Source organism: Opisthorchis viverrini (assembly GCF_000715545.1).
Source record: "Opisthorchis viverrini unplaced genomic scaffold opera_v5_9, whole genome shotgun sequence".
Taxonomy (NCBI): Eukaryota; Metazoa; Platyhelminthes; class Trematoda; order Opisthorchiida; family Opisthorchiidae; genus Opisthorchis; species Opisthorchis viverrini.
The window spans coordinates 3,181,234-3,197,261 of NW_008751665.1; positions in this window are offsets into that span (position 1 = coordinate 3,181,234).

The window sequence follows — 16,028 nt, forward strand, 5'->3', positions numbered from 1 at the left end:
AATCGTTTAAAAATTGCATTTGAAAATAAACTGATGTAAGTAAAGCCGGTCCAAATGAATAGTGGCAAGAAAAACCAATTTACATTTTTGGTACGGGATAATTCCACGCGTAGTCAATGTGAAAAGCTTCCTTCATATATTGGTAACTTTCCCACAAAAATGCGGGTGAAAAAGCTTCGCAAATGTGATCAACTGACATACCAGAGTGGTGTTATTTATTGTACAACTCGATTATTGCAGCTTTTCATTGACATTCCCATGGCGATTCAGCTTGTGGCTAATCACTTTGGTTTAGGTGGCTTATATCGGCAAGAAGATAGGTGGTCCAAAATTCAAGTAACCCGTTTTCTTAAGGCTCAGTGTATTTTTGGAACGTAAACTTGGGGACATATATTTATAGACCAAATGAAACAAGCGGTGTTATGGCGATTTTCTGAGTACCTATCTCGCCACAATATCGTTCTGGTAGTTGCTACCGAGCATCATAGAACCAGCTTGCCACTAGTTTAACGATGATACTACTGATGGGGAGGCACGCGAGTAGTTTGAGTCGTTCGTGGAATTTCGTTTCGTGTCTTTTGAAAAGGAGAGGTCTGTTGCGGAATTCGTGGAGTCACATTGCAACATTTACTTGGATTTGAGTGGGGAATGATTGAGGTTAATGAATGTCTAGGATAGTTCAAGAAGATGCGTTCAGGGGAAGATGGATATCCAGTTTTTGTAAATAAGATGCAAATGAGGGTTTTGCTTCCCTGTCCAATAGTCTGTAACCGGTCAGTTGGCATTATCTAATAAATAACTCCGCAGCAAAGGTCTTCTTCCCTTCACTAGAAAAGGGAGAGGGCTCCTGATGCGGAGTTGTTTATTAGGAGAACACCAACTGAAGAGTTACAGACTATTGGACGGGGGAGCAAAGCTATCATATGCATCTTGTTAACAAAAATGAATATCCATCCTCTTGACCACATCTTCTTAACCTTTCCTGGATATTCATTAACTGTTGCTCAACTTCAAGCAAATGCTACAAAGTGACTCCGCAAATTCCGTGATAGATCTCATCTTTCAAGAGGCAAAAAGCGGAGTCACGAGAAACCATACTACTCGCATGCCTCATCCATCAGTAGTATCCACCTTTGCACTAGGACTAGAACAAGAAGAACTACCGTTCTTCTAAAATGCGGCCACCGTCTTCTCATGAAAATGACTGTGACGCTCTCATCCTCTACAAAACTCATGTCATTGATTTTGTTTTTCTCCGTCATTCACAAAATCCAGTCCCGGAATCCAGAAGAATGGTAGAATCAACAGGAGCACCGTAAGTTCACACGAAAACAACCAATTCGCTAATTTGGCACGGTAGAAACTGTACTTTCCGCAATTGTGTGATAAACTGTGATTTACAATAACTTGAAAAACAAAGCCTCAAAAAAAGCGGCGGGTTTTGTAAGATTTCTAGCTTTTTTTACCGCAAAAAAGGATTGAATATAGTTACAGAACTCATTGGAGGACGCGCTATACGTGCACTGTGGGCAAAATTTTATTGGTTAAATACAGAATGCTCTTAGTCTTTTTCGCCTATTTTTCACATTTCAGAGTTATTTGCAATGTCGCTGTTTTTTACGTAGACCGAATCCCCCTGTTTACGCTGACAAGATGCCGTTTCCTTAGGCAGCAGGATTTTCATGAAATTGCCTAGTGAAACCAGGTTACGCTCACCGCAGATCCAAACACCATAGGACTAATACAAAAGACCGTTTAGTACCTCCGGATGCCAGCAAAAACAAGTGGCTGTGCAGTCAAACACGTGGTAAACAATTTTGCAATTTAGCGCACTGGACATTGGCAGGAAAAAATTGTTCCGGGGCACAATTACATAATCAATGTTTTTTTACTGTAGTTATCAAAATCAAATCTCTCTGCAGAAAAACAGATAAACAAAAGGAAATGGCACCACTTTGATTGTGGCCCTCTCGTTTTCCGAGTGGTCTGATTATCTAGTTTACATGGAAGCGCAGTAAGTAAGCAAACGGCTATATGAGATTTTACAAATGCGTCCGACAGCATAAACCAGAATAAAAAAGACCATGTTTCGGTCTCATTTGGGAGGCGACTGTCTTACCTAAGTAAGCCGGTAAAGAGAATAAAAGCAGTATGAGCCGACTTAAACTGACTGATTCCCTACGGAAAAATTGAAACCTATGTCACGTTCCGGGGAACAGGAAATCTCAGTTTTTGAAGAACCAGTCCAGCATAAATGGATAAAAATATAGGTAAGCAGTAGGATTATCACAGAATGGAACAAGCTCTAGTTATTAATTTTTCCCAAACTCTCTGCAAGCTTCGGTTGATCTGTTTTAAAGACTTTAGCCGGAAAACAATTCAAGTTAACCGTTTTCCTTCACGTCACCTAAGATGTTCACGGTATTTTGTTCAGGTGAGGTTGAAGATGGAGCGGAAACATTTTAACTGTTTGGATCGCATCACGCCAACGCATCCTGAGCAGCTTTTAGCCGGGGTTCTTCATCGTGAAATGCTGTCCAACAAACCCACGCATAACATACTTCATATAAACACACAGGCACACCACAGACACAATCAAACCACGTGCTAAGCCCCTCCTCTACATTCATAATTTTAGCTTGTTGTGCTATCTACGGAACAAATGCATGCCTTTGGCTGACTGATCGTTTCATCGATAATTGCTGCTCCAGTTTCCTTCACTCCTCTTACTACTTTGTAATCGCTATCTAATTACAGTTGCATGCAGGGAGCTTAGGCTTTTGTTTGACAACTCTTCCCGAGCAAGAAGTTGGGCGCGGAGGGGATGGGTTTAATTGCATCGGTCAAGGATGCCGCTTCTAGATAAGTTGCTTTGGGGGACAAAAACAATTGCCTGGACTTGGAGATGTGAAAACATCCTAGAAAGCGGTCAGGTACATGTGATTTTCAAAATGGTTATTTGGGTTTAGTTAATTGAATGTCTGTTAAATGAACAGAAGTAACTGAAAGGAAAGGATCAACAAGAGAATAGATAAACTTCTTTATAAATAACTTTCATAAAAACGTATCGATTATAACAACATCAAACCACGTAGTTGGCATGGACCACCTAGCTGACGGCTAGGCGATGTTGACCAAGCTGGTCGATCTTAAAAGTAAACGGATAGCGCAGTGTCTTTGGCCGAATCGAGCGGTAGCCGTCAAACTCCCATTCAGCTTTGCTAGAATGTTGTCTATTGCCACGAAAGATTCGGCAGAATCAGCACACGTGACCAACGATCGACCGTAGGGTTTTGAATGTGCCTGCCTTGTAAACGCAACCTTTAGAGTAGGTTTGTAGCTGTACGGAGATTTGATGCGCCTAGAATCGAGTGGATTCTCTTAGAATTGAAAATGTGTGGTTGCGAAGACCTATCCATGGGATGGCATGTGTTTTTTGCTCATGATAAATATTGCTTTTGACCAACGTTTGGTCCCTTTAGTAACAAACTTTATCTGTGAATGTCAAAACCCAATTAGCAGGGCTTCCATGTCTTGCCTTCCAACTTTCGTTTTGGCATTTAGATGTTATGAGGTTATTTGATGGAGTAAAAGGCGAGTTGGTTCATCGGAAAATAAATAATGTGTCATATCATTATATCGTTTTCCGGTTGACTAACACTGCCACAAAACGGAAACCTCGTAAAATATTTGAAAGTCACGAGTGACTTATGCCATACAAGCTTCGAAGAAAGGTTTGTATTAGCGTCCAGATAGAGCTGAATTTTTGATGTTTCTTCACTAGTCTGCACTAGAGATAGCATTGCTTGAGAATTGATTGACCGTTACAGCGTAAATTATTCTGCAAACCAGCTGCTGTAAACTACCAAATACATATTTAGATAAGCATCCGGAATAACTGATTTATTAAACATCTAAACATCTTCGCAAGAAAAAAATAGAACTTGCAAAGTTGCAAACACAAAATCAGTTAACAGACAGTTTCTAGCAAAATTATGTGAGATAGGAAATGGTGATAGTGCGCTTATTTTAGACACTCGCTAAACTGTGTACAATGAGTTGTTTCCTGTTGCGTTAGCCCGTCTTACTCTGTAGTTGAAATTAGAAAGGATTGAAAGATAAATTCAAATGTAAGAACAAGACTCGTCTAAATTAAAAAAGACTCCCCCAAGAAACCTGTTATCCACCTTTTGTATATTGTGGTCATCGCTGTCTGCTCCCAAGTGACAATGTTTTGGTTACCACCGTGAGATTTGTGCAGGCAATGCTCGATACGTTTTGCGGAACCATGCTACAATGTACGCAGCGAAGAAATCCAACTGTGTTCGCCAGACAAAACATTCATCTAGTTACTTGAACCATACTTTCCTTATGCGAAATCAAAAGGCTTATCTACAGTAAATGGTATCCGTCAGACCAGGCACCTTGTGGGAACACAATTTCGGTGCATGAATTCCAATTTGCTTCACATCTTTCGGATATTTTGTACAGCGTGCTTCAATGGAGGACCCGATAGGCTTCATGACTAAAATAAAATGGCTCGATATTTCTAGAAAATCGAAAGTTTGACATCTGCACTTTAAAAGTGCAAATCCTTTGATATCAGATAACTAACGGTTGTCCTGTACCAAGTAATATTGTAAATTTAGTTCAACAAACGCCACAACGGATGTAAGTATTTTTGTACTGTTTAAATTAAATTGGGGACTCCCTAAAATTCGCAAATTATCACCACCCAACCAACGGTATGCAGTTTTTAACCGCCGGCTGATATTGAGTCACCGCATAATGGTTTTGCCGGGAACACGAAAACTATGCTGTTTAGTGATTTTCCCCACATCGCTTTCGAACGTTTTGGTGGAAAAGTCATGATGTTTTGATCTGCTTCATATGTCGCAACACGTGAATTATTTCATCGTAGAACTGGAAGGTGCCCCCCTTACCTAATCATATCTATCCTACTGTTGTCAGTTTTTTGCCATAGGTTGTGCTTTACCTTGTATTATTCAACTTTTAGCCTCTACCCTGTATGGAGTAGTTATTGACCCCTAAATCAGTACCTAGTTATTATATCTCAAAGCGAAACACTTTTGTTTGATTATCATAGCTGAGGACAGGGTGCTATTTCTTCAGGTAATCTCTAAGGATACCAGAACAATCAGTCAAAATATGGACAAAAAACGTTCAGATTAATTTTTCAAGTTGCGTTGTGTGCAAAATACGACTTAAGCTAGTCACGTTTTTGGTTGTGCGGCTCGCAAATCTCACCACACAGAGGAAGTGCATTAACTTTTGTTTCGATTTAGACACAGAAATTTCCTGTGAAATGAGGAATATCCACACAGTAGCATTGTACATGCGCACATATGTATCTATATGCACCGCGTAACTTCCGTCTCCTGCTCGTTCCTTCTATGTGAGTTTCAGTGCAACCCGTATGACAAGTTTTATGCAAACACTGTGCCCATTCACCTTGAAGTAAGCTCCCCAGGGTAAATGGCTTTTTCAGCCTAAACGTTTAGTAAAGTGATTCAGGCAGAAAAGATATTCCACATAACACTCGAGCAGAATTCTTTTGTACTGAATAGAGTGCATTTATCCTGAAAAAAGTGTATTTCAGCTCTTGGTCGCTTCCAGGGTTGAAACACACTACTAGAGTTGGCTGCCATCAATAAATCGGACGAATAATGAGAAAAACAAATTTCGCAGTTTCAATCACCAAACAGACGGCAATCTTATGTTCAGCTTACGTACAATAACTAATTGTTTTAATCTAATTAGTAGACGATTGTCCCAGGGGTTTTGTGAAGCGGAGGTACCAAACTCATTTGACTAGCCACTCGGTCATGCCCATTGTGCTTTCCCACTATATTTTCACTCTACGAATCCGTACTAAATTATCGATCAACGAGTGGTTACTTCTCATCTTCTACTAAACTAGTATATTTCAAATTTTTTCCTGAGTTGAAAAAAAAGATTATGTCTTCGGGGAAAACAGACTTCCTAGTGCGTATACGTTCACATGCGAAGGTCACATTATAGCATATATGGGCATCCCAGTATACAGCAAAAGACCAGAAAGAAGCTTTCCAGTCTCGTTACTCCTCAAGTATATGTTACTGCTCGCAGTCCATTTACATCGCTTACTCAGTGCACCGCGAAGAAAGTAATTACATATCGGGCTATTGAATTTCCCGGTTGTTCTCAAGGGTTATATTATTCTTCATGGTTTTGTAAATTCGGTACGTAGTTGGTCTAGTTTAAACGACCAGTTTTCTTCAACAAATCGTTTTCCGTTCACACATTGATCCTGATCTTTGATCTTTCCGCATCTTCTGGCATCCTTCAATGTTTAGAGGGTCACGTGCTTCCGGGATGCAAATTGTGCCTATTATTAATTTTGTCAGCTTAACATTTGTGCCATTGTTCGATTTATAGTTACCAGACGTGGTATGGTCTTTGTGACAGCTGGCGTCTGACAGTAACCTGTGGACAACCGTGAACGTACAGTCTTGTAAACGTACTACTTAACAAGAAATAAAGCACCTCTCTGATACGTTGAACACAGCCAACTGCAACGGTTTAGACAAAATGTTGAAAAATGCTGAATGTCGCTGTCTTTTAAGTTTTCTTATGAAAGCCAGTGTTCACAATTTTAAGACTGGCTGGAAAACATTGAATAGAAGTAGGCGTTCTGGCTGCCGCTTGTCTGTGGCTTCAATGAACAGATCAGGTTTGTCCTAAAAAACGACATCAAGTGAGGTATTCAAACGTCAAGCGAGTTAATCCCACGAGCAGGATAAAAACCTAAACTGCTTCGTTCCACACGTATGTGTTTTGTCTTCAGTCGGTCATTGCTGAAAATTCAGTGTCTAATAGCATCCCAATGTGACCACAGCGCTACTCTTCGCTACATAATGACACACCGATTGTGTCACTTTGATTGTTGATGAAACATTTGCAAACAAATTGCCTAGTTAAGCGAATCTGCCAAGCCCAAATTTGACTAATTTTGAGGTACAAAGCATATGTTCCTAACCTTTCAAAATCGAGGTTTCTGAGTGCCAATCAACCCCCATGTTTAAATTTTATTACAACGCCGATGCTTCGATCAGTCTCATGCTATTTTCATCCATCATCCATAAGATTAATCAGTTCGCGCAAAATTTATCGCCGTTGAGATCAGCTTAACATTTGTGCCATTGTTCGATTTATAGTTACCAGACGTGGTATGGTCTTTGTGACAGCTGGCGTCTGACAGTAACCTGTGGACAACCGTGAACGTACAGTCTTGTAAACGTACTACTTAACAAGAAATAAAGCACCTCTCTGATACGTTAAACACAGCCAACTGCAACGGTTTAGACAAAATGTTGAAAAATGCTGAATGTCGCTGTCTTTTAAGTTTTCTTATGAAAGCCAGTGTTCACAATTTTAAGACTGGCTGGAAAACATTGAATAGAAGTAGGCGTTCTGGCTGCCGCTTGTCTGTGGCTTCAACGAACAGATCAGGTTTGTCCTAATAAAACGACATCAAGTGAGGTTTTCAAACGTCAAGCGAGTTAATTCCACGGACAGGATAAAAACCTAAACTGCTTCGTTCCACACGTATGTGTTTTGTCTTCAGTCGGTCATTGCTGAAAATTCAGTGTCTAATAGCATCCCAATGTGACCACAGCGCTACTCTTCGCTACATAATGACACACTGATTGTGTCACTCTGATTGTTAGTGAAACATTTCCAAACAAAGTGCCTAGTTCAGCGAATCTGCCAAGCCCAAATTTGACTAATTTTGAGGTACAAAGCATGTATTCCTAACCTTTCAAAATCGAGGTTTCTGATTGCCAGTCAACCCCCATGTTTAAATTTTAGTACAACGCCGATGCTTCGATCAGTCTCATGCTGTTTTCATCCATCATCCATGAGATTACTCAGTTCGCGCAAAATTTATCGCCGTTGAGAAGGAGCATCGTGTAATCCGCTAATGCGAAGTTTTTTTTATAAAGATCAAACAATGTCCACGAAATAACGAAGAGAATCATGAATAGCAAACTATGTTTATCTCTTTTACTAAGATCTCCACAGTGGGGTTATACGTACTCCAGAATAGTTACACCGTGAGTATAGTAAACACGGCAATGCATTTATGCGCCTCATTCCAATGAATTAAAGGGGGGCGGCCTCTGGTTAACGGAAGTACCAGATATGACATTTTTGGCGCATTTTCTTGGATTTAGTCTGTTCCTTATGACTTTACGCACTGTGGCACGGTTTAAACAAAGCTGTGAAAAATCAACGAGAGAACCACAGATTCAATGAATATGTTCCGGTCGCGTTTAAATATCAGTTAAGTTCAAAATGTGAATAACAATGACAAATCCGCACAATTTATGCAGAAGCGTGGAGTGAAGATGATGATGGTAATGTAATCTGCATGGAAGGGCAAAAAGCACGTTTTGGATAATATCTTAAAGGTGTCCGGGACCATTTAACAAATTATTATTGATCTGAAGAACACGCAACAGATACTTGGAGGCAAAATCACCTGAATTCAGAATCCAAACTAATCCTCTACTAGTCAGTTTTACTGAAAGGCTCCCATATTTCATGATGAGTCAGGCAGGCATCACCGTTGTTAAAGAGTTACTCGAGTTCATGGATCCCTTATCACCTGCCACTTGTTTCAGAGGTTATCTTCCACTTCATCCCGTGTTCTTACTTCTAGCGATGTGGGCCGTGTGTGAACGTGGGAGGTCGAAGAAGGCTTAATTCTGTTGGACGTATCTTCATTCTTATTTGAAGCACTGAAAGACACTGCTATCGTAGGGCTTCAGATGGAACGAAACGACAAGGTTGAGAACCGATATGTCCTATCGCCCATCGGAGGTGTCTGTCAGTTACACCTGAAGAGTTCCTTTCCCCTTATTTATTACGGAATAAGGGAGAACCCGTCTCAGGATGGATACTACTCACGGTAAGAATGTTCTCAGGAGACGCATCATTTAACAGAAAGTGTATTCTATTCAGAATAAACTTTTGAGCTCACTTATCTATTTTACTCATGCGTGATTGCCATTTACACGACATATTCAGTTAGCGAATAGCATAAACGAGGAACTTGGTTTGGATTCTCCGGAGTATCCTTTGAAAACCAAATTGTTGAGAAACTGACACTAGTTCACGTATTTTGTACAACTCCGGTTCAAGTGAAATGGAAGGTCAACGAAAACCAGGGGATTCGTCTATCTGGTGAGAATCTTGTGGCTTGCCCAGGAGTTTCCAGCGAACTTACTAACAGTTTTCATCAGGGCGTTTATGGATACCAAAACAGTTGACCAGCCACCTCCCGGTTCGACCTGATTACGTGCAGCTGGGGATTATGCATCCAAACCATTTAACTGCGTAGACCATAAAGGCACGCGTAAAATTACACGGGCAGCCATAAAAAAACAAAATTATCCTAGATATATTATTTTGTTGACCCTATTTCCCGAGTTCTACTAAATTTATAGATGAGAAATTATTAGACATAGCGTTTTTTTATTTCGTCTCGCTACAGTATTTTGAAACATCAATGAAAGACCGTGTTGTCTGACTAAGGGGGTTCGGACAATAACCCAGCCCTTCAAATTACGTTTATGAAGCGAAAAATGGCTTACGCAGGAAAAAATCTGTGCATCCAGTCCAAGCCGAATACTCACCCCTTCAAATTACGTTTATGAAGCGGAAAACGGTTTACGCAGGAAGAAATCTGTGCATCCAGTCCAAGCCGATTAGCTGCAAAACAGCTAGCCGCAAGAGTTGGATTTATCCAAATTCGGCCCATAAGTTTTGTTTTGCTTTACAATTTGGTCATTGAAAAAAACAACGTTACCTGCCACCGGCATACACTCAGTGAAATCGACAGCGCCTAAAACAATTAACAGAGTTGTCGCTCATCACCACTTGCGTGAAAGTGCATAACTTGGCAGCTTGCCTAACCAGTTCTTGTGACGTGTACGAGGAAGAACCGATGTTCGCCAGTTTTATTCGCGATTGGGTAGAAAGCGAGTTGACGAGAAATGGCAACACGTTTTGAAATTATTTATACCAAGTTTACGGTTGAAAAAAGAGCTAAAGAGGCAAAAGCAATTAAACAACAATCGCGGTTTGGATAACGGCGGACAAAATACTTTATTGGGTGATTTGTGCTAGCTACATCAAATTTATTTGATCGCACTATGCAAAGTAATGGTTTTGCGTAGCTGGACCTTTTTGATTACATCAAGTTCGATTTTTGAATTTAAAATGCTGTGTCTGCTTAAAGAATACAGGTAAATTTCATTTCGTTCGGAATAGAAATACTACTCCCAAATAAACCTTGTGGGTGACGGTTACACAAAATCTAGAGTAATGTCCCTCTCAAAGATCATTGGAGAAAACTCAAAGTCAGTTGCACGAACGCGAATGTAGTCCGGATAGAACGATGCGAAAAGGAGATCTCTTTGAAGGCAGAAATGCCCCCATGTATGATTTATGTCCAAGCCTCAGTGGAAGAAGGTTATTCTGGTGTCCTAGACTGAAGAAGCAAGGAGGAAAAAATCCTGGTTAATCATAAAGATGAACCCCTCCTAACCAATCTATCGTAATCACCACCAATCAACAAACAGAACATCAGACTGAACCCCCAGCACTGATCACGTCACCAGTCATAAGAAATCTCACGGATTGTTTCCCTGACTGCCTTAAAACCCAATCAACCTACTTACTTACTCACTTGGCCTGACAAAGCTTTTGTATCAAAAGCGAAAAGTTGTCCAGCAATAAATCCACCGATTGTTTACCAAACCCCTCTGAAACGAAGAAATACTAATTGTTGAACCATTTTTTGAGTCTTGCCATCTCAACGTTATCGGTGCGTCGCTTTCCGCTCGGTCACAGATTATTTACATAGGTGAACAAAGCTGATTATTTACGGCTATTTTTTTTAAAAAAAAGCCGCAAAGCCACCCTAAACAGGTTATCCCTGATTGCAATAATAACATATTGATTGAAGGGGTTTATCATTACTCGTTCTGTGACCCTTTCTAGCCGTTTGGGGATGTGAGATTTAACGAAACGATTTGAACGAAAGAGAGCAGTGAGCGCATATAATGACTATAATTTGCAACTTTGCAGAGAATTAAAACAAACCACAAAATTTGGCGGTTGGTTGAGGAGGTTTGATAAATTAAATAGAAATTTCTTCCCGTGTATAAGAGTTTTGACCCTACGACCCTCTGATCAGTCAAAGTGAGAGGTTTCCGCGTTGCTGACCAGCCGCCCCTGGCACGAGCGCTGCGGGTTCGAAACGCTCAATGGTTTTCGGCTTTTCAGCATTGATTGATTTCCTTGATTTAGAAATCAATGCGAGAGTAAACAGCTACTTTCACCTTTCTCTACTCACGCAGCCTAATGGTACCTACGACAGCGTCCCCCCTAGAACTTTGACAGACACACAACAGCTCGAAATGTTCCCAGGATATAAGATGCATTAACTCGGTTAGCTAATATTACAACCCTGGATAAAACCCTTATATTTCAATCCCTATTGTTCTCCAGGTAGGCGGACTGGCATTCAGCATATAATTTATAGCTGCACCAAAATTAGTCCGTGTGAGAAGTTTATCAGCCTACTAAATTTCTCTTCTCTCCCGGGTACCTCTTGAAGCTCTGTTTGTGATAATGACAACTGATTAGCCCTTTCGAGTGGGCCTAATCGATAAGGAACAGCACTAATCCGACGAGCTGAAAAGTGGGAGAACTTTGCATTAGGTACAAATGTTTCTTGGGGAATCTTCTTGAGGATATGCGAGTCCGACTTGAAGAGCCATTTGTTATGGAAGACAACGAATTGTTCAGGAAAGCCGGCTATCCAAATGTTTGAAGCTTAATTGTGATGCATTTAAATTACAACAGAATGTGAACTCGGAAAACAAAGAGAAAGCGATTGAAGGAGGAAGAAGAGGTCAACAGAGTGACCGAATTTGGTTTCTGTTCCATCAGCAGCATACTAAAATTTCATCTATTTGCGGAATTCAATATGAATACATAAACCAACCAGGTTCATCGTTCTACCACCACGACAAGGGGGTGCCGCGCGTCAAATTTTCTATGCGCATTGACTCACACTTATTTGAGTTACAGTAGAATGTAAACTCGGCAAACAAAGAGAAAGCGATCGAAGGAGGAAGAAGAGGTCAACAGAGTGACCGAATTTGGTTTCTGTTCCATCAGCAGCATACTAAAATTTCATCTATTTGCGGAATTCAATATGAATACATAAACCAACCAGGTTCATCGTTCTACCACCACGACAAGGGGGTGCCGCGCGTCAAATTTTCTATGCGCATTGACTCACATTTATTGATCGATGTGGCCTCATTGGACTTGGGCAATTTCGAACTGACAATTCAAAATAAAGTTTAAAAGACTATCTTGGGTCAGTGTAGTTGAGATTGGTTTGTATATGCTTCGAGGAGTATGTGACGAGCTTTCCAGTACTAAACCACTTTGTTTCCATTGGTTAATCTGAAATTTGATTCAAGGAGAGGTACAAGATCCTAGACCCTCGCAAGAGGTCCGGTCTTTCCAAATTGTGGATGTGACTGCAACTACCAATGAACTGACACTTCACACAAAAACCAAGGCATTGCGTGCATTAGAAAAAAGGAAAAAGGGAAGGGCAAGTAGGCAAAAATGAACTCTATAGTGCAAGAAATAATCAGTTGGGTTGATTTTTTCGTAAAAACATGCATGTCTTTTTGGAAAATTGAACAAGCCTTAAATGAAGGTAGGACCGATAGCCGAGTGGCCGCTGTTTTAGAATAGCAGCCAAGCAAGTGACCGGGAAGGAAAGAGGGATCAACTTAAGAGACGTGATAAGGTGTGCCTGGCTGACGTAAGCGGCTTTCTATTCGGTCATGAACATGAACGATCGGCTTACAGGCACTTAAGATATAAACGGAAACCCAGACACGGCCTCTCAATCCCAGGTGTCAATCAATTACCGAAACATGAGCAACACGCGGGCGACTCAGGATTACGTACATGCGAATACATGTTTATTCGGCCATCTAGTCTCTCGTCACACTGGTGCCATGTGCAGAATTGGCAAGTAAGTAATTTTGTTCCAAACTCCATTCCAAATTTATGAGGCCCGCATGAAAACACTATAAAAATCCAATAGAAACTGAGGCGAATAATGCCGTGTGTGCAGTAATAGACAGGAAGTCCCTGTTGAACCCAGCCTGTAAGCCAAAAGATACTTGCTGGCTCCTTTAGAGCATATTCTAAACAGTTTGGTCCCTTGGCCCCTTCGGCCTTATGATGAACGACTACATTAAACAATCAGTTACATCATATTGTTTGATGGTCAATGCCACCTAATGCCCATAGACTCAAGTAATTCGGTTTGGGATTCATAATTTCAGCCGGAGCTAAAATCTATGGATATGTTGCGCTTGAGACTGGAATACCTTTTTCCCCGTCCGGATGGATGCGTTTCAACAAAAGGATGTTCGTGCCAACTGAAACATGAGGCGGCCTGTGCACAGCACATTCAGTTGTAGAATGTCCTAAGCGAGAGATTCAGTTGAGTCTCTCGTGAAAACCGAATTGATTTGCAAATGAGTGTATTTCTCGAAAACTGTCCAATTTGGGTTAAAGTAAATCATAAGGTTGACGGAAACTCGGGCAGCTGCGCCTACCTGAAGAGCCGGAGGTGGAAGGGCGATACCGGTCGTGGGCTGTCGAGTAGTTTTCAATGAAAACGGATGTTCAGTTATCCTGCCTTTGAGATTCTACCAATGCCATGGATCCGTCTTTGTAATGCGGATAACATTGAAACACATGTGGATTTTGGTGGTCATTCAAGCAACGTCTAAACGATTTGTGGGCGAATCTGACAAAACTAAAGTTCCTACAGGTTTCACACTGCCCAAACCTATTGATACTGTTATTCGAACGCGTTCAAATACATTGTTACCATAATAAATGATGCAACATAACCGGAGCCAAGATATGGTGGTTTTATTGACCAATTTTCATTACAAACAAAAAAATCCCCTTCACAGACAAATGATCTTATGGTCTCATTTCATTAGTCCTCTTCCGTTCTGGCTGTCCTTGAAACCCAGATGCTGGTTTTCGGCATGCAAGACTCTGCTTCATAAACATCCGGTAACACAGTCATAAGCACTGCATTGATCTTAGCATGTTTCCTGTCTAACTATAGAGTTCAACGAGGCTGGAATATGGTCAACCATTCCCCGATCAATTTGAAGCCTTGGGAAGCTGTAACCACTGGGAGAAACCATGGTCGTAATCAATGTACCACACTGTGTGGGTGTGCTTATCGGACAGCTAAAAATTCATGTCTACCATGGTGGTATTTCGCCAATTGCTGGATTTGATGGTTAACAGAAGAAACAAGATTTGGTTCGGCAGAATTCCTTGTTGGTTATTCCTTTTGTTCCTGATTGCTCTTGATGTGACAGTGTGCAATAACTATATGCGTCAACCTCTATTCCGCTACAGTAGGATTTTCGTGAACTCATGAAAGTACCATGTATTGTTACTTTGCAACCAAGAGGGAGGTAGAAGTCGAGATACCTCGGTGGTTTGGGCGAACTTACCGAAATTGTTGTAGTTCTCACCGAACCCCGGCTGCTCCTGTTTAAGCTACAGAAGCATGGTAGTATTTCAGCCCTCATGATTCCTTTGGACGGCGTGACAGCTATGCACCAAAAGAGTTTTGCTGCTGAACGATTATCATTATTATTACTACTAAAAACTAGATGGTACACTTTGCCCTGCGTACCAACTATCATGGTTGTTGACTTAGAGACAACCAGCTCAGCAGTCAAGAAAATAGAACCAACTTTTGAAACTCGTTATACACATTGATAACGTAGACGGATACACATCAGTCCCGAGTTTCATCACCGGCACGCTGAATCACCTGTTTGCCAAAAGTCCTATTGACAAGGTGAACCAATCGTTGTTTAGACTTTCAATTGGTTGGAAGAAATTGTAATTTTTCGACCTGCAAAATTGTTGTCTAGTAGATGAACCATTCTCACGTAAATGTAAGCACTACCTCAAACACGTCTTCATTAGTATTTTAATCATAAAGCGGAGTTTGCTCTCTCTCTCTCTCTCTATATATATATATATATTATTGTGTATAGCTAGTTGGATAAGAGGATAAACTCTACTGAGTCTTGTTCAAGCGGAACCACAGAAATTGTCAGTGAGTTGAAAATCATAAGCAAGCAATTGGCAGCTAGGTGGATGAGGTTACTTGAAACTGTTATCTGATAGCTTCAGTGCTATTCAGATTACCAGCTGCAAAAAAAATGAGCAAACGTGCACAAGAAATTATGGTCATTCATGTGTAAGAAGACCTTTCGCCTACAGTAGCAGGAAATTTCCGGTGATGGTGTTATGCTGTTTTAAACATGCTTGAAATTATAATGCAGCTGGGGCCCAGGTGAGTCTTCCGTCAAAAGACAAATGGTGTGCCAATGAGTGGATTTCACTAACTCGGGGCATTTTGGGTTCACGTGGAACAAAAGGTTGACGAAGTTTGGCTACAAGGTTGACGCATACTGGGGGACTGCGGCCACCTGATGAGTCTCAAGAAGGACGAAACAGGTCATGTATTTCCAAGAGATTTCAGAAATCTTATGTATTGCGCCTATTCAAGATTGTTACAGTTTTACGCATGTTATCAGGTCTGACGCATTAGGCAACACAAAAACCTAGATTTTATAAAGGAAACTACTCACAGGGTTCCTGAAAACTCGTCCAAAGCCCACGACCGGTTTCGCCCTTCTTGGGGCTCATCAGGTGGGCGCAGTCCCCGAGTTTCCGTCAACCTTATGTTCTACTTGAGCCCAAATTGCTCGTTTTCGAGAAATATACTCATTTGTAAATCAATTTGGATTGCGTGAGAGTCAACTAAATCTCTCGTTTATGATATTCTACAACTGAATGTGCTGAACACA